Source organism: Rhinoderma darwinii, chromosome 1 (genome assembly GCF_050947455.1).
Source record: "Rhinoderma darwinii isolate aRhiDar2 chromosome 1, aRhiDar2.hap1, whole genome shotgun sequence".
Classification (NCBI taxonomy): domain Eukaryota; kingdom Metazoa; phylum Chordata; class Amphibia; order Anura; family Rhinodermatidae; genus Rhinoderma; species Rhinoderma darwinii.
Genome location: NC_134687.1, coordinates 369,990,286 through 370,010,017, shown reverse-complemented (window position 1 = coordinate 370,010,017; position 19,732 = coordinate 369,990,286). Strand labels below are relative to the sequence as shown.

The 19,732-nt window shown below is 42.2% G+C and overlaps 1 protein-coding gene across 2 annotated transcripts in view; it reads left to right on the top strand.

Moving 5' to 3' along the window:
• KANK1 (KN motif and ankyrin repeat domains 1) overlaps positions 1-19,732 on the top strand; it is a 272,182-nt gene that overhangs the window by 27,690 nt on the left and 224,760 nt on the right. The gene's annotated exons all lie outside the window — the stretch shown is intronic.

Genomic DNA, 19,732 nt, shown 5'->3' with positions numbered 1-19,732 from the left:
TACACCCCTAGATGAATTCCTCAAGAGGTGTAGTTTCCTAAATGGAGTCCCTTTTTGGGCGTTTTCATTGTTTTGTCCCCTCAGGGGCTTTGCAAATGTGACCTGGCCTCCGCAAATCATTCCTGCTAAATGTGATCTCAAAAAGCCAAATAGTGCTCTTTCCCTTCTAAGCCGTGCCGTGTATCCAAACAGCCGTTTATTACCACATGTGGGGTATTGTTTTACTCGGGAGAAATTGCTTTACAAATTTTGTGGTGCTTTTTCTCCTTCAGTACTTCTGGAAATGAAAAAAAATTAGCTAAACCTACATTTTCTTTGAAAAAATTTAGATTGTCATTTTCAGGGCCTACTTCCAATAATTTATGCAAAAAACCTGTTGCGTCAAAACGCTCACTATACCCCTAGATAATTTCCTCAATGGGTGTAGTTTCCAAAATGGGGTCACTTGTGGGGGGTTTCCACTGTTTTATCCCCTCAGGGGCTTTGTAAATGTGACATGGCCTCCGCAAACCATTCCTGCTAAATTTGAGTTCCAAAAGCCAAATGGTGCTCTTTCCCTTCTCAGCCACGCCGTGTCTCAAAACAACCGTTTATTACCACATGTGAGGTATTGTTTTACTCGGGAGAAATTGCTTTACAAATTTTGCGGTGCTTTTTCTCCTTTAGTCCTTGTGGAAATGAGAAAAAAAATCGCTAAACCTACATTTTCTTTGAAGAAATGTTGATTTTAATTTTCACGGCCTACTTCCAATAATTTCTGTAAAAAACCTGTGCAGTCAAAATGCTCACTACACCCCTAGATAATTTCCTTGAGGTGTCTAGTTTCCCAGATGGGGTCACTTTTGGGGGATTTTTACTGTTTTGTCACTGCAAGAGCACTTCAAACCTGACATGGTGCCTAAAATATATTCTAACAAAAATAAGGCCCCAAAATCCACTAGGTGCTCCTTTGCTTCTGAGGCCGGTGCTTCATTCCGGTAGCACACTACGGCCACATGTGGGATATTTCCTAAAACTGCAGAAACTGGGCAACAAATATTGAGTTGCATTTCTCTGGTAAAACCTTCTGTGTTATAAAAAAAATTGTATTAAAAATGTATTTCTGCAGAAAAATATGAAATTTGTAAATTTCACCTCTACTTTGCTTTAATTCCTGTGAAATGTGTAAAGGGTTAAGACATTTTCTAAATGCTGTTTTGAATACTTTGAGGGGTGAAGTTTTTAAAATGGGGTGACTTTTTGGGGGATTCTAATATATAAGGCCCTCAAAACCACTTCACAACTGAACTGGCCCCTGTAAAAATAGCCATTTGAAATTTTCTTGAAAATGTGAGAAATTGCTGCTAAAGTTCTAAGCTTTGTGAGGTCATAGAAAAATAAAAGGATGTTCAAAAAACGTTGCCAATCTAAAGTAGACATATGGGTAATGTTAATTAGCAACAATTTTGTGTGGTATAACTGCCTGTTTTACAAGCAGATACATTTAAATTGAGAAAAATGCTAATTTTTGCAATTTTTCGCTAATTTTTGGTGTTTTTCACAATTAAATACTGAACATATCGAGCAAATTTTGCCAGTAACATAAAGTCCAATGTGTCACGAGAAAACATTCTCAGAATCGCTTGGATAGGTGAAAGCATTCTGGAGTTATTACCACATAAAGTGCCACATGTCAGATTTGAAAAATGAGGCTCTGTCAGGAAGGTCAAAAGTGGCTAAAGAGGGAAGGGGTTAAGAGTTCAGGATCCTCCAGACCAGTTACACGCTCCAAATCAACTTGGTGCCTGCATTAAAGACCGCTGTCTTACATGGTCACCTGTATAAAAGACTCCTGTCCACAGACTCAATTAATCAGTCTGACTCTAACCTCTACAACATGGGCAAGACCAAAGAGCTTTCTAAGGATGTCAGGGACAAGATCATAGACCTGCACAAGGCTGGAATGGGCTACAAAACCATAAGTAAGACGCTGGGTGAGAAGGAGACAACTGTTGGTGCAATAGTAAGAAAATGGAAGACCTACAATATGACTGTCAATCGACATCGATCTGGGGCTCCATGCAAAATCTCACCTCGTGGGGTATCCTTGATCCTGAGGAAGGTGAGAGCTCAGCCGAAAACTACACGGGAGGAACTTGTTAATGATCTCAAGGCAGCTGGGACCACAGTCACCAAGAAAACCATTGGTAACACATTATGCCGTAATGGATTAAAATCCTGCAGTGCCCGCAAGGTCCCCCTTCTCAAGAAGGCACATGTACAGGCCCGTCTGAAATTTGCAAATGAACATCTGGATGATTCTGAGAGTGATTGGGAGAAGGTGCTGTGGTCAGATGAGACTAAAATTGAGTTCTTTGGCATTAACTCAACTCGCCATGTTTGGAGGAAGAGAAATGCTGCCTATGACCCAAAGAACACCGTCCCCACTGTCAAGCATGGAGGTGGAAACATGTTTTGGGGGTGTTTCTCTGCGAAGGGCACAGGACTACTTCACCGCATCAATGGGAGAATGGATGGAGCAATGTACCGTCAAATCCTGAGTGACAACCTCCTACCCTCCACCAGGACATTAAAAATGGCTCGTGGCTGGGTCTTCCAGCACGACAATGACCCGAAACACACAGCCAAGGCAACAAAGGAGTGGCTCAAAAAGAAGCACATTAAGGTCATGGAGTGGCCTAGCCAATCTCCAGACCTTAATCCCATTGAAAACTTATGGACGGAGCTGAAGATCCGAGTTGCCAAGCGACAGCCTCGAAATCTTAATGATTTACAGATGATCTGCAAAGAGGAGTGGGCCAAAATTCCATCTAACGTGTGCAAACCTCATCATCAACTACAAAAAACGTCTGACTGCTGTGCTTGCCAACAAGGGTTTTGCCACCAAGTATTAAGTCTTGTTTGCCAAAGGGATCAAATACTTATTTCTCTGTGCACAATGCAAATAAATATATATAATTTTGACAATGTGATTTTCAGTTTTTTTTTAAATATAATCTATCTCTCACTGGTAAAATTAACCTAGCCTAAAAATTCTAGACTGTTCATGTCTTTGATAGTGGGAAAACTTACAAAATCAGCAAGGGATCAAATACTTATTTCCTTCACTGTATGTAGTCCGTCACACCGCTGCATGTATTTCTGTGAGGCTGTTCACACGGCCGTTGTTTTAACCCCTTAATGACCGCCGATTAGCCTTTTCACGGCGATCATTAATGGGCTTTATTCTACAGCGCCGCTTTTCCACGGCGCTGCAGTAGAATAAAGTCAACAGAGCAGGGAGCCGTGAAATCTCTCAGCTGCCAGAGGTAGCGGAGGGCTGGGGGCGTCCCTGCTCGACCGGGTGAGATCGATATTAGTATCGATCTCACCCGTTTAACCCCTCAGATGCGGCGCACAATAGCGTGCACCGCATCTGAGTGGTTTTGGAGAGAGGGAGGGAGCTCCCTCTCATCCCACCGACACCCAGCGATACGATCGCCGAGTGTCTGTGTCTCCCATGGCAGCCGGGGGCCTAATAAAGGCCCCCGGGTCTGCCTGTAATGAATGCCTGCTAGGTGATGCCGGAGGCATGACCTAGCAGATGCCTGTCCATTTTAAACGGACAGGCAGTAATACACTGCAATACAAAAGTATTGCAGTGTATTATAAATGCGATCGGATGATCGCATATGAAAGTCCCCTAGTAGGACAAGTAAAAAAAAAAAGTTGAATAAAAAGAATGAAAGCCACTTTTTCCCCTTACAAACTGCTTTATTAAAAAAAAAAAAAAACACAATAAAGCAAAAAAGTTACACATATTTGGTATCGCCGCATCCGTAACGACAGCGATTATAAAGCTGTTACATTATTTAACCCGCACGGTGAACGCTGTAAAAAAATAAAACAGCAATTTTTCCATTTTTTTATTTTATGTTAATCCTGACTTTAAAAAAATGGTGATAAAAAGTGATCAAAAAGTCGCATCTACTCTCAAATGGTACCAATAAAAACTACAAGTCGTCTCGCAAAAAACAAGCCCTCATACAACTGCATCGGCGGAACAATAAAAAAGTTATAGCTCTTTGAATGTGACGATGGAAAAACTTAAAAAATTGCTTGGTCATTAGGGCCCAGAATGCAAGCAGGGGGAAGGGGTTAATGGACCATTTGAAGGGCCCGTGAAAAAAATAGGACATGTCCAATTTTTGTCTGTTTTCACGGATCCCTCAATAGATGCAAGTCTATGAGGGATCCGTGAAAACGGGTGCGAGTCAGATGTGAAAAAATGCAGTTTTTCACATCTGAGTTTACATTAATTCATCTGAATAAGCCCTTAGGTAAAGCAGTCAACAAGGCAAAATATAAAATTACACTCCCCTACACAAGCTTCTTTGAGGTAGCAATGGGAGTAGCGGTTCCCCATTAGTAAAAAAAAAAATCATATTCATTTTTTTTTTTTTTTTCTGAGAAGAGATTCAACGAGTTAATCTTTCCATAGAAGTCAATGGGCATTATTTGTTTTGCTTTTTTGTTTGCATACATAATGTACCTAATTTATCAGAATGGTCTATGTTGCCAAAGGCAATCACAGCACCGCTTTCATTTCTTAAACTGCATGGGATAAAAATTAAAGCTGCACTGTGATTGGTTGCTATGAAATTTTATTATATAAGGCCCATATGTGTTGTTCTGTCCTCAAAGGCTATGTACACCTTTGAAAACTTTTTTTAAAAATAAAAAATAAAATTGTATTAATTGTAACTTTGTATGCTGTATTTAGAGCATCTGTATCTTGCGTGAAACCTGTATCCGTCCGGTCAGTGTCACTGATGGGTTCAGTGAAAGCGGGTCCTGCGTGTCTCAGATGTGATTAATAACAAGTGGATGCTTAACATCAAAGTTATGAACTTAGATGTGATCAGTAACCGCTTGATCACGCTGGACCCGCTGTCACTGAACTCCTCAGTCTTGCTGACCTCACGGATATATGTTTCAGCGCTAGATACAGCTGCTCTGTATACAGTATACAGAGCAGCTGTATCTCAAAAAGTACAAATTATTTTTAATAAGTATAAGTCTTCCTCACAATAGGCCTTCAGTATCTGATCGTGCGGAGTCCGACTGCCGGGACCACCACCGATCAGCTGTTTTGTGTGTCCGATCACTGCTCACACTGTGAATCGCCAACACCGCAGTAGCGGTGGTTCACAGTATTACAAGCTTGTCCCATTGAAGTGAATGGGAGAAAGCTGTAATACTGTGAACCGCTGCTACTGCTGTGTTGGCGATTCACAGTGTGCGCAATAAGGAAAATGAAGGGGAAGCAGTGTTCGTACTAGCGCCACGGCCCCTTCAAAACAGCTGATTGGGGGTCCCGGCAGTCGGACTCTGACCGATCAGATATTGATGACCTGTCCTGAGGTCAGGCCATCAATTTTCAGGGACTGGACAACCCCTTTAATGCGTGGTTGTCTAATCCTCAGATTTGAAGGACACCCTTTTGCTTGTTTATCTAAGAATTTAGGATTCACTTTAACTCCTTTTTGCTTACCACATTATTTGGGAGCCTTTACATTTGTGTTTTTAATTCCAAAGCTCCAGATGCTTTCAAACTTTCCATAATGCAGGATTTTAATATTTATCGGTAGATTGGCACGGATGATGGTACAGTCCATCCTGCACCTGCTCTCTGGCTTTTGGCATTCCCTGCCAGGGGAACCGTTGTGTGGCTCCCTCCTGACCGTATTGCACAAGAATGTGGATTATGTGTTGAGACTTTAATCCATGCAACAAATCCCTTCCTGTTAAAAAAAAAAAAAAAAAGCCAGAACCAGTCCCAATCAGTGCCTGTACTTGGCACATTTTTTAAATTCTTTACTGGGAAAAGGGCAGGCAAGATAAGTAGAGCGCTAAATCTGGTTCTAGCTGTTAGCAGTACAGAGCTGTTGACTCCTGTATATAACTTCTTTTATATCATTGGTATTTATATTAGAATGATTTTCACATGCAACTCCTTACTTGCACAATGGTCTCTGTCAGTGATTTGCATTTGCTTTTATTTTGATCGCATGTGCTAATTGACATTTTGATATTTAAACCATGGACTGCTCACTTTGGGCGTAGTTAGGCTATATTCACACTGAGTTTTTTTGCAGGCGGAATTTCTGTCTCAAAATTCCGTTTGGAAGTTTGAGGCAGATTTTCCTCTCCCTGCACGCCGATTTTTTTTCGCTGCGTTTTTCGTGGCGTCTTTCGCCCTGGCCATTGAGCGCCGTGGGCATAAAACACTGCTGAATACTTTCTCTGCCTCCCACTGAAGTCAATGGGAGGTCAGAGGCGTAAACGCCCGAAGATAGGGCATGTCCCTTCTTTTCTGGAGAAAACCACCCCCGCCTCCGATTGAAATCAATGGGAGACATTTTAGGGCCGGTGTTGACGAGTTGTGCGGCCCGGTTTCCGCGTCAAACTCGTCAAAAAAACTCAATGTGAACATAGCCTTAGAATTAAACTTTTTGAAGGATATGTAAACCTTTGCACTAATTTTTTGTTACTAAAACAATGTATTGTATTTTAAGCAAATTTAAAAAAAAAAATTTCATTTAAAAAAAATATGTATGTGTGTGTATATATATTTATTTTTTATGAGCTGCAACTTCTATGTATACAGGATACATAGATGCTGTATCTTGCCATCAAAGCCAAATTTTTCAGGTCAGCAGGAGTGATGGCTTGGCAGAAAGCTGGTCCTGCGTACCAATGACACGCAGGACCAGCTTTCTGCCAAGCCATCACTCCAAACGAACGGTTATTGATTACATCTAAGCTTATGAACTTAGAGTTGATCAATAACCACTGGATCTCGCTCTCAGACTATCCTGCTGACCTGACGGATTCGACTTTGACGGCAAGATACAGCTTCTATGCAACTCAGAAGGGAGAAATACTATCTATTTATTGTATTAAAGGCAAACTCTCTGGCCCAAACTGTCTCTATAATTGTGTTTTGTCATTTATTTATTTTTTTAGAGAATATTAACCCCTTGAGTACCCAGCTCATTTTGGCCTTGAGGACCAGACCCATTTTTTCAAATCTGACATGTCACTTTATGTGGTAATAACTCTGGAATGCTTTTACCTATCCAATTGATTCTGAGATTGTTTTCTCGTGACATATTGTACTTTAGGTTAGTGAAAAAATTTGGTCGATTAAATTCATTGCTTATTTGTGAAAAACACAAATTTAGAGAAAATATGAAGAAATTATGATTTTTCAAATTTTAAATGTATCTGCTTGTAAAACAGATAGTAATACCACATAAAATAGTTACTATTTCACATTCCCCATATGTCTACTTTATGTTTGCATCGTTTTTTTTGAACATCCTTTTATTTTTCTATGACCTCACAAGGCTTAGAACTTTAGCAGCAATTTCTCACATTTTCAAGAAAATTTCAAAAGGCTATTTTTACAGGGGCCAGTTCAGTTCTGAAGGGGTTTTGAGGGCCCTGTATATTAGAAACCCCCATAAAACACCCCATTTTGAAAACTGCACCACTCAAAGTATTCAAAACAGCATTCAGAAAGTGTTTCAACCCTTTAGGCGTCTTACAGGAATTGAAGGAAAGTAGAGCTGAAATTTTCAAATTTCATTTTTTTTTTTTTTTTACAAAATTCATTTGTAATACATTTTTTTTTCTGTACCACAGAAAGTTTTACGAGAGAAACGCATCTCCATATTTAATGCCCGGATTCTGCAGTTTTTAGAAATATCCCACATGTGGCCCTAGCTAATGGACTGAAACACAGGACTCAGAAGCAAAGGAGCACCTAGTGGATTTTGGGGCCTGCTTTTTTTAGAATATATTTTAGGCACTATGTCGGGTTTGAAAAGGTCTTGTGGTGTCAAAACAGTGGAAACACCCAAAAGTGACCCCATTTTTTAAACTACACCCCTCAGGGAATTTATCTAGGGGTATATTTAGCATTTTGACCCCACAGGTATTTTGCTATGTTTATTGGAGTTAGTCTGTGAAAATGAAAATCTACTTTTTTTTTTCTGGAAAAACGTAGAAATTTCGAATTTTTGCAAGGAATAAAGGACAAAAAGCACCCCAACATTTGTAAAGCAATTTCTCCCGATTACGGCAATACCCCATATGTGGTAATAAACTGTTGTTTGGACCCACAGAAGGGAAGGAACGCCATTTGGATTTTGGAGTGCTGATTTTACTGGAATGGTTTTCGGTGCCGTGTCACGTTTGCAACGCCCTGGAGGGACCTAAACAGTGGAAACCCCCCAAAAGTTACCCCATTTTGGAAACTACACCCCTCAAGGAATTTTACTAGTGGTATAGTTAGCATTTTGACCCCACAGGTTTTTTGCTGCATTTATTGGAATTAGTCTGTGAAGATGAAAATATACTTTTTTTCTGAAAAAACATAGAATTTTTACAAGGAATAAAGGAGAAAAAGCACCCCAACATTTGTAAAGCAATTTCTCCTGATTACGGAAATACCCCATATGTGGTCATAAACTTCTGCTCAGAAGGGAAGGAGCACCATTTGGATTTTGGAGCGCAGATTTTGCTGGAATGGTTTTCAGGCGCCATGTTGCATTTGAAGAGCCCCTGAGGTATTAGTACAGTGGAAACCCCCAAGAAGTGACCCCATTTTGGAAACTACACCCATTGAGGATTTTGTTTTAGGGGTGTAGTGAGCATTTGGACTCTACAGATGTTTCATAGAAGTCATAAACATTGGGTAGTGAAAATGAAAAATTGCATTTTTTCCAATAAAAAGTCGATTTAAGCCCCAAACTTTTCATTTATACAAGGGGCAATAAGAGAAAGAGCACTGCTCGATTTGTTACCCATTTTCTCTTGATTACAGCAATACCCCATATGTGGCTGTAAACTGCTATATGGGCACATGGCAAGGGTCAGAAAGGAGGGAGCACCATTTAGTTTTTGATCAGATTCTGCTGGAATATTTTTCAGGCATCATATTGTGTTTTCAGAGCCCATGAGCTACCAATATAGATGAAACTCACAAGATGTGACCCAATTAACCCCTTAACGCTCCAGGACATACTATTATGTCATGGTAAGTGCATCGTTCGCGCTCCATTACATAATAGTATGTCATGGAGTAAACACGGCGCCGTTCGCGCGGGGCGCGTTCATGAGCTGTGATAGCTGCTGTTTCCGAAAGCAGACGATCACTGCTCAATGTGCCGGGACCGATCGCGGAGCTCCCCCGCCGTTTAACCCTTCAGAAGCCGCGTTCAATAGCGATCGCGGCTTCTTAGGGGTTAATCCGCCATCGCCGGCCTGCTACACGATAGCGGCCGGCGATGGTGACTATGGCAACCGGACACCAAACAATAGCGTCCGGCTATGCCATAGACGGAAGCCTAGTGGGTCCTGACAACGTCAGGACCCACTATGCTTGCTGTCAGTGAACAGCTGACAGCTCTAATACACTGCACTACGCAAGTATTTTAAAGGAAAAATCCCCCTTTTTACCTTATCAGTCATTTATTATTAATAAAAATATATAAACAAACAAATAAACTATACATAATTGGTATCGCCGCGTCCGTAACGGCCTGAACTACAAAATTATTTCATTATTTATCCCGCACGGTGAACGCCGTAAAAAAATAAAATAATAAACCGTACCACAATAACAATTGTTTGGTCACTTCACCTCCCAAAAAATGGAATAAAAAGAGATCAATAAGTCGCCTGTACCGAAAAATGGTCCTGATTGAAACTACAGTTCGTTACGCAAAAAATAAGTCCTCGCACGGCTTTATTGATTGAAAAATAAAAAAGTTCTGGCTCTTAGAATAAGGTAACACAAAAAGTGAATGATTTTTTACAAAACGTATTTTATTGTGCAAACGCCATAAGACATTAAAAAAAACTATAAACATCTGGTATCGCCGTAATCGTATCGCCCCGCAGAATAAAGTGAATATGTAATTTATAGCGCACGGTGAACGCTGTAAAAAAAATAGAATAAAAAAACAATAGTAGAATTGCGGTTTTTTAGTCACCACGCCACCTAAACATAGAATAAAAACTGATCAAAAAGCCGCATGCATGAAATGAAAACTACAATGGATTCCTCAAGGGGTCTAGTTTCTAAATTGGGGTCACTTTTGGGGGGTTTCCAATGTTTTGGCACCCCAAGACCTCTTCAAACCGGACATGGTGCCTAATAAAAAAGAGGCCTCAAAATCCACTAGGTGCTCCTTTTGCTTCGGAGGCCGGTGCATCAGTCCATTACCGCACTAGGGCCACATGTGGGATATTTCTCAAAACTGCAGAATCTGGGCAATACGTATTAAGTTGCGTTTCTCTGATAAATCCTTTTGTGTTATAAAATAAATGGAATAAAGAGGATTTTCTGACAAAAAAAAAAAAAGTAAATTTCACCTCTACTTTGCTCTAAATTTCTGTGAAACACCTAAAGGGTTCATAAACTTTCTAAATGCTGTTGTGAATACTTTGAGGGGTCTAGTTTCTAAAATGGGGTGTTTGATAGGGGTTTCTAATATATGGGCCCCTCAAAGCAACTTCAGAACTGAACTGTAACCTAAAAAAATAAATAAATGAGGCAATACTTCGCTTCTTACATTATACTGATAATGAGCCGTGCCCACCCCGAGATGACCCCAGGTTTGACCGGTTGTATAAACGGAGACCCCTATTAGACCGTTTCAGTGCCCGGTTTTCCCAATCCTACACCCCCGAGAAGTGTATTTCTATTGAGGAGTCCCTGGTACATTTTAAAGGGAGAGTTCAATTCCGCCAGTACCTGCCGTGTAAGAGGGCAAGGTATGGCGTGAAGATGTATAAGCTGTGCGAGAGTGTATCAGGGTATACCTACAGGTTTAGGATATATGAAGGGAAGGACACCCCCAAACCAGACTGCATCCTGGACTACAATAGGTACATGGGAGGGATGGACTTGTCAAATCAAGTCCTGAGGCCCTACAGCGCCATGCGGTGTGGTATAAGAAGCTGGCCGGGCACATCATACAGATGGCTTTGTACAATGCGTACGTGCTACGTCGATGTGCAGGCCAGAGGGGAACTTTCCTGGAATTTCAAGATCTAATCTTTAGGGACCAGGAAGGGGGGGCACCCAGTACTTCTGGAAGCGAGGCCACACGCATCGTACCAGGGCAACACTTTCCAGGAGAAGTTCCCCAAACCGGTGGAAAGGGAAAGAGTCAAAAGAGGTGCAGAGTCTGCTATAAGAGGGGGATAAGGAAGAACACAATATACCAATGTGACACGTGTCCCGAAAAACCAGGGCTCTGTATAAAAGAGTTTTAAAATGTATCATACATCCCTTGATTTTTAATTTACCCTGATACACTCCGCACAGCTTACCCCCCTCATCTTTCCCTTCTGAGCCCTGCTGTGTGCCCAGGCAGCTGATAACAGCCACATGTAGGGTATTGCCGTACCCAGGAGAACCCACATTACAATTTAAGGGGTGTATATCTCCGGTGGCGCATGCTGGGCACACTATATCGGACACTGACATGCCATATATATATATAAAATTGCAAATCTCACTCTGCACCATCTGCTGCGCATTATCTTTTACACAGTACCTGTGGGGTCAAAATGCTCACTACACCTCTAGATGAATGTCTTAAGGGGTGTAGTTTTTAAAATGGGGTCACTTCTCGGGGGTTTCAACTCTACTGGTACCTCAGGGGCTTCTGCATACATGACTTAGCACCAGAAAAGCTCCAGTAGGCCAAATGGTGGTCCTTTCCTTCTGAGCCCTCCCATGGGCACAAACGGCAGTTTATCACCACAAATGGGGTATTGCCGCACTAAGGACAAATTGGGCAACAAAATGGGGTATGTTGTTCCTTGTGAAAATAAGAAATTTTGATAAAAAATGACATCTTATTGGAAAAAATATTTTTTTCATTTCACAGCCCAATTCAAATAGGTGCTGTGAAAAAACTGTGCGGTCAAAATGATAACAAAAACCATAAATGAATTCCTTGAGGGGTGTAATTTCCAAAATGGGGTCACTTCTGGTGGGTTTCCATTGTTTTGATACCTCAACACCTCTTCAAACCTGGCATGCTGCCTAAAATATATTCTAATAAAAAAAGAGGCCTCAAAATGCACTAGGTGCTTCTTTGCTTCTAGGGCTTGTGTTTTAGTCCACGAGCGCACTAGGGACACATGTGGGACATTTCTAAAAACTGCAGAATCTGGACAATACATATTTAGTAGTGTTTCTCTGGTAAAACCTTCTCTGTTACAGAATTTTTTTTAATAAAATTGAAATTCAGCAGAAAAAATGAAATTTGCAAATTTCATTTCCACTTTGCTTTAATTCCTGTGAAATGCCTGAAGGGTTTAAAAACTTTCTATATGCTGTTTTGAATACTTTGAGGGGTCTAGTTTTTAAAATGGGGTGTTTTTATAGGGGTTTCTAATACATAGGCCCCTCAAATCCACTTCAGAACTGAACTGGTACCTTCAAAAAAAGGCTTTTGAAATTTTCTTAAGAATATGAGAAATTGCTGTTTATGTTCTAAGCCTTGTAACGTCCAAGAAAAATAAAATAATGTTCAAAAAACGATGCCAATCTAAAGTAGACATATGGGAAATGTGAACTAGTAATTATTTTGGGTGGTATAACCGTCTGTTTTTCAAGCAGATGCATTTAAATTCTGAAAAATGCTATTTTTTGTAAATTTTCTCTAAATTTTGCAATTTTTCACAAATAAAGACTGAATATATCGACCAAATTTTACCACGAACATGAAGCCCAAAGTGTCACGAGAAAACAATCTCAGAATCGCTTGGATAAGTTTAAGCATTCCAACGTTATTACCACATAAAGTGAAATATGTCAGATTTGAAAAATGGGCTCTGAGCCTTAAGGCCCAAACTAGGCTGCGTCCTTAAGGGGTTAAGAAAACGACACCGCTCAAGGTATTCATCTAGGAGTATAGTGGGAAATTTTACTTTTCAGATTAGGAATTAAAACAAAATTGGTAGAATTTTATTTTTTATTTATTTTACAAACGCGTGAGTTTGATGAAACATTTTGGGGATGTATCAAGCACCAATGAGAAAAAAAAAGAACTCATTCATTCATTTTTTTTTTCCTGTGTTCATTGATACCCTATATAGGACCTTTTTGTATTGAGGCACACGGTGGGGCCCGGAAGTGAAGGTGTACCATGAGGCTCTAAAAGGCCTAGTTTTTGCTTGGGTGATTTTGGGCCACCATGGTGGTATTCATCTAGGGGTATAATGATTTTTTGTTTTGTTTTATATATCCAATTGGTGCACAATTGGACAATTTTAAAATGAAGGTGACATAAAATTTTAAGATGAAGTTTATATGGACATCCTGAAAATGGCATGAAAAAAATTAGTCCACTGAAGAATGGTAAATTCTGAAACATTCTTTCATGCAAAGCCCTGGTTTGGAGGGGCAAGTGCTGCATTGATATATCGTATCCTTTCGGATACCCCTCTTCGAGCACATGCGACATCTTTTTTGTGGATGGCTCTTTTTTTCTGTTGGGGGTACTTCACTGGGGAAGTGCTGGCCAGGGACAATTCTATTTGCCTCACTTCCTGAAGCCCTGCTACTCGCTCCTTCCTCTTGGTCTTTAAAAATTAATTTTTTAATTACTTTTTCAAGGTACTCGAGGTACCTAGAACGATTGCCAGCACTTCGGTACAAAATAAAAGAATTGAGGAGGGCCATTTCAATTAAATATACGGACAGTTTTTTGTACCATACTTTTGTCTTTCGCATGGCACAGTATGGCTTCATTAGTTGATCTCCCAAATCCACCCCTCTCATATGCTTGTTGTAGGCCTGTATACATACAGGCTTTGAAACAGTGGTGCTTGTTCCACGCACTGAAACTGGGTTTGTGGTGTGGCCATGGATTGTGGAGAGCATGAGGACCTTCTTCTTCTTTTTTTTTTTTTTTTTTTTTTCCCTGAATTTTACCAGGAGCACATTTTCATCATATCGTGCCCTGGTTTCGCCAACTGACAGTTTCTCAGCAAGAAAAGGCTTTGGGAGGTATTTTCGATTCCTGCTAGCAGTGCCACAGGCCATTGTTTGTTTTCCTTTCAACAAGGCACTTAAAAAGCGGAACGCTAGTATAGAAGTTGTCGATGTATAGGTGGTACCCCTTATCCATCAGAGGATACAGCAGGTCCCACACTATTTTACCGTTTGTGCCAAGAACTGGGGGGCACTCTGGGGGACTAATCTGTTTGTCTTTCCCCTCGTACACATGAAAGGAGTGTGTGTATCCAGACTGACTCTCGGACAGTTTATATATTTTTATGCCATATCTGGCTCTTTTGTTTGGCAAGTATTGTCGGAAATGAAGCCTTCCTTTGAAATGGACTAAAGATTTGTCAATGGCTATGTTTTTTTCAGCAACATAAACTTCTGCAAAAACCAAATTAAAATATGTGATGATGGGCCTAATTTTGAACAGCCTATCAAAATTTGGATGATCTGGGGGAGGGCACTGCTCATTGTCAGCAAAGTGTAAACTTCAAAAGGGCCTCAAAACGTTTTCGTGGCATCGCAGCACGGAATACAGGTGTATCATACAAAATATCTGTGGACCAATATGATTTGATGGTTGGCTTTTTTTATATGGCCCATGTGGAGCAAGAGCCCCCAGAAGGTTGCAATTTCATTTGCATTGGTTGGATGCCAAGCTTGGGTTCTGGCATAATGGGATGTCGGATTTTTGCCTAAGAATTGTTGTGCATATAAATTTGTTTGCATAACCATTAGGTCAACTAAAGTATCCGGAAAAAAACATTTAAAAAAATCTATTTCCTGAAAGTCAGTTGGATTTATTTTTATTCCAGGGGCAGAGGTAAACGCAGGAATTTCAGGTGTGTAAGAGGTAGGCGGTAGCCATATGGGGTCACTGGTGCTGGGGTCACTTGTGCTGGGCTCATTCGGATCACTAGCCCTGCTTCGTTTCTGAGGGGGTTCCTCATCATCAGTGGAGGAGGATAACACAAACTCAGATCCACCCTCACTGGCGCTTTCTGTATCTGAACATAAAATGGCATATGCCTCCTCCACGCTAAATAGACGAGACATTATGGGTGTGTAATAAGGCCTCATTCACACGGCAGGGTTTCCCGGCTGGGTGCCGGCCGTTCATAAATCGGCCGGCACCCGGCTGCATTAGGAATAATAGACCCCTAATGGGGCTATTCACACGACCGATTTTTTTTGGACGGCCGGTAAAACCGGGCGTCAAAAAATAGGACATGCTCTATCTTCGCCCGGGTACCCGGCCGCCCGGCTCCCATAGAAGTCTATGGGGCCGGGTAATACACGGCCATCACCGGGATGTGTCCCGAGTGATGGCCGGGTTTTCCGGAGCTTGCGCTCTATCTCCTCCTCCTCACAGCGCAGAGTGCATGTGAGGAGGAGTTGATGCTATTCTGACGAATGGCATCGCTGTACACTGTGTGGCAGGGCCAGGGTGTACAGCAGGTGGAAGGGAGCGCTGCGCTGGCTCCCTTTCCCTGCTTGAAAAGCACCCTGGCCCGGCGACACCTTCGATGGCGCCGCTAGCAGCTGCAGCTGCTGCGGCTGCTACTACTGTAGCGACGCCACTATAGCAGAGTGGGGAGGTATCTCCCCGCTCTGCTATGTGCTAGCCGCACTTTAGCTCCTTGAAGGAGCGGAATCCCCGTGTTTTCGGGGATTCCGCTCCATGACAGAGCGCTTGATGTCTCTGTCCATATCTGGGCAGTGACATCAGGGGAAACTCCTGAAGCGGAATCCCCGAACACATGGGGATTCCCCTTCAGGAGTTGCCGCTGATGTCACTGTCCGGATCTGCCCGGCCCGGCACGGATGCAAAACTTAATGCAAACCGGCCGGGCAAAATGGCCGATTTTACCGGCCGACACTCTGGCTCGGGAACGACCCGGTCGTGTGAATCCCGCCTAACACTGCACTAACCCTGACGTGCAAAACTAAATTCCTGAACAGTATTGGCAAGGAAACTGTGACGTGCAAAAGTAGCACACACAATTACTACTAAATTACTAAAACTTTTTTAGTATTTTTTTTTTTTTTTTTTTATATTTTTTTTTGTATTTTTTCTTATGAAGATAAAATGTAGAACCCCACAAAACTACTACTCAAAGATATGGTAGTAGTGGGCGAGGTTGAACTAGTGCTGATTGGCACTAAAGGGTGGGCAGTAAACGGTGCTGGTGGGCACTAACGGGTGCTGACAGACACTATAGCGTCACTGAAGTGTGGGCAGTAATGGGTCCTGGTGGACACTAAAAGGTGCTGGTGGACTATAGCAGTACTAAAGGATGGGCAGTAAAGGGTGCTGGTGGACGCTAATGGGTGCTGGCAGATACTATAGCGTCACTAAAGGGTGGGCAGTAAAAGGTGCTGGTGGACGATAAAAGGTGTTGGTAGGATCTATAGCAGAACTAAAGGATGGGCAGTAAAGAGGGCTGATGGGCACTAAAGGGGGCTAATATACTGATGGGCACTAAAGTATTATATAGGTTTGATTGTTACTAGGGAGGACTGATGGGCACTATAATGAGCACCAAAGGGGGCTGGTGGGTTACTAAAATGGCTGGTGGGTACTAAAGATGGCTGCTGGGCCCTAATGGTCACTAAAGAATATTATTAGGCATATTCTGAGGGATGATGGGCACTATAAAGGGCAGATGGGCACTAAATTGGTCACTAGAAACGCTGTTTTTCACTGTATTTCTGTCACTCTCCGATCTCCTCACAGTTCTCACAGAAAGAGGGGATCAGAGACGCTGACAGGAGCTTTCTCCGGTTTCCTACGTCATAGATAACGGTCATTGGTCAGTCTCTAAAGACTGACCAATCACCGCAATCGCCGACATCGGGGCATGCAGATCTGTCCCCAGCCCGGCAACAGAGGCGGTCAGCTATCACTGACAGCTACCGCCATTTCGCTATCACTATGTGATTTCACATAGTGACAGTTCGATCCTTCTCTGCAATAGTACGGCGAAGGTACGCTGGAATAAGCGGCCAGCGACGTACTATTGCGGCGAAGGTACGCAAGGGGTTAAAGAACTATTTTTTTCCCCCACATATAATGCTAACTCACAAGCAATATCCTATCCATGTCATTTTGTTTCTTACCAGATCAGTTGCATCTATACATTTTGAACGCTTTCATTAAAGAGCCATAAAATATTGACCGGTGGAGGTCTGACTTCCTGCACCCCTGCCTATCAACTGTTTTGAAGGGGCTCGTGTGAGTGCTGCGTTGCCTTCCTTACGGTCACTGATCGACAGGGGTGCCAAGAGTTTCACGCCCACCAATCAAGTATTGATGGCCTATCCTGAGGGTAGGCCATAATTTTTTTTACTGACTGGACAACCCCTTTAACCGGTTGGTGCAGAATCACGTACATGCACGGCACAGAATGCAGCCATTAGCGCATTCCGCCATGCATGTACGTGAAGATCGTGCGGGCACAAACTTCCTGCACGATCGCCATGGGAGCCCGGCTGTGACAGGCGGGCGCCCGCTGCATCAGCTAGGATTGGAGAAACCTCCAATCCCGGCGGTTTAACACCTTAAATGCTGCGGTCAATAGCGACCGTAAGGCTGGGTTCACACGACCTATTTTCAGGCGTAAACGAGGCGTATTATGCCTCGATTTACGCCTGAAAATACGGCTCCAATACGTCGGCAAACATCTGCCCATTCATTTGAATGGGTTTGCCGACGTACTGTGCCGACGACATGCAATTTACGCGTCGTCGTTTGACAGCTGTCAAAAGACGACGCGTAAAATTACAGCCTCGTCAAAAGAAGTGCAGGACACTTCTTGGGACGTTTTTGGAGCCGTTTTCTCATAGACTCTATTGAAAACCGCTCCAAAAAAGGCCGAAAAAATTGAAACGGCTCCGTCTTTTCAGACGTTTTTTGGCTCAGCGTGTGAACATACCTTAACACTTAAGTTGTTCGACAGAGGGGCGGAGCTCCCTCTGTCACGATCAGCGTCCTGCGAATGCAATTTCTGACGGGTTGCCATGGCAGCCCGGGGCCTAACCAAGGCCCCCAAGCCTGCCCTGGCTGTATGCCTATTAGGCCGTGCCAGAGGCATGGCCTAATAGATTGCATGTAACTTTTACACTGACCGGCAATAATGCCTTGGTATACTAAGTATACCAAGACATTATATAAGCGATCAGAAGATCGCATGATAAAGTCCCCTAGTGGGACTAATAAAGAAAAAAATTAAAACCATTAAATAAAGTTTTATTAAAAGATTTAAAAAAAAAAAAGATTGCAGTAAAAATTACAATCAAACCACTTTATTCCCCCTAAAAAGTGGTTTTATTTACTAGAAGTGCAAAAACACAACACACATATATATGGTATCGCCGTGATCGTAACGACCCGAGTAATAAAGTTCTACTTTAAACTGCCAGGTGAACACAATACAAAAAAACTCCCACAAAAACGGCAACTTCTTTGTTTCCCATTCACCACAACAAAAAAATGTAATAAAAGTTAATCAAGAAGTCCCATGTACCCCAAATCGATACCAATGAAAACTGCATCTCAGCCCACAAAAAACATGTCCTCATATGGCGACATCAACATACAAAATAAAAAGTTACGGCTCTTGGAAAGCGGTGATGCAAAAACCAAGTAATTTTTGTTTAAAAAGTGTTTTTATTGTGTAAAAGTAGTAAAGCCTAAAAAAAACTAGACATATTTGGTATGACCGTAATCGTACTGACCCATAGAAGAAAGTTTGCATGTTATTTACACCGCATAGTAAACGGCGTAAATTTGAAACGCGAAAAACAATGCTGAAATTGATGGGTTTGAACTGACTCTAGCTGCAGCATCCTGGGATTTATTAGCATAGCACAGAGGAAAGGAGAGCAGGATGACATTTAAAATTCAAGCTGGTGTTGTCTGAGATCAAGCATCACTTCTGCCTCAGATCTAAGACGTAATCACCAAATACATAAAAAGTCCTGTCTGATAATCTGTTATCGCGCGGGGGGAGCTGCCTCTGAGGACATACTTCTGCAGGAAACATGCATTAGGCCCTGTTCACACAGAGATTTTTGCAGGCAGAAAATTCTGCCTCAAAATTCCGTCTGGAATTTTGAGGCAGATTTTGATTTGCCTGCACGCAGTTTGCCTCGTTTTTCACCTGCGGCCATTGAGTGCCACGGGCAAAAACACCTTCTCTGCCTCCCATTGATGTCAATGGGAGGTCGGAGATGTAAACGCCCGAAGATAGGGCATGTCGCTTTTTAAAACCGGCTCGCGGGGGAAAACTCCTCCTCCGCGTTTTCCAACTCTGTTTCCACGTCAATCGTGTAAAAAACAAAATAAAACTCAGCGTGTACAGGGCCTTAGACTGCTCAGGACTTTGGTCCTACCAAGTCCTCCAGAGCAAGAGATGTTCATATTAGCTGCTCTCTGCTGTGGTTTTATTGGATTGCCCATCTGTTTGTTGCCAAGAATTCATCTTCACTATGCTGGCAACTTCAGTAGATGCAGTGGAGAAGGATTTCTATAGTATTGGAAAGAGGGAGGTTGCCCCAAAGGCACTGGTTCCCACAGTGAACGGACAGTGAAGGGAGGAGTAAGAAGCCTTACATAACTTTTGACCCAGAGACCGAGAAATGTAACTCATGGGA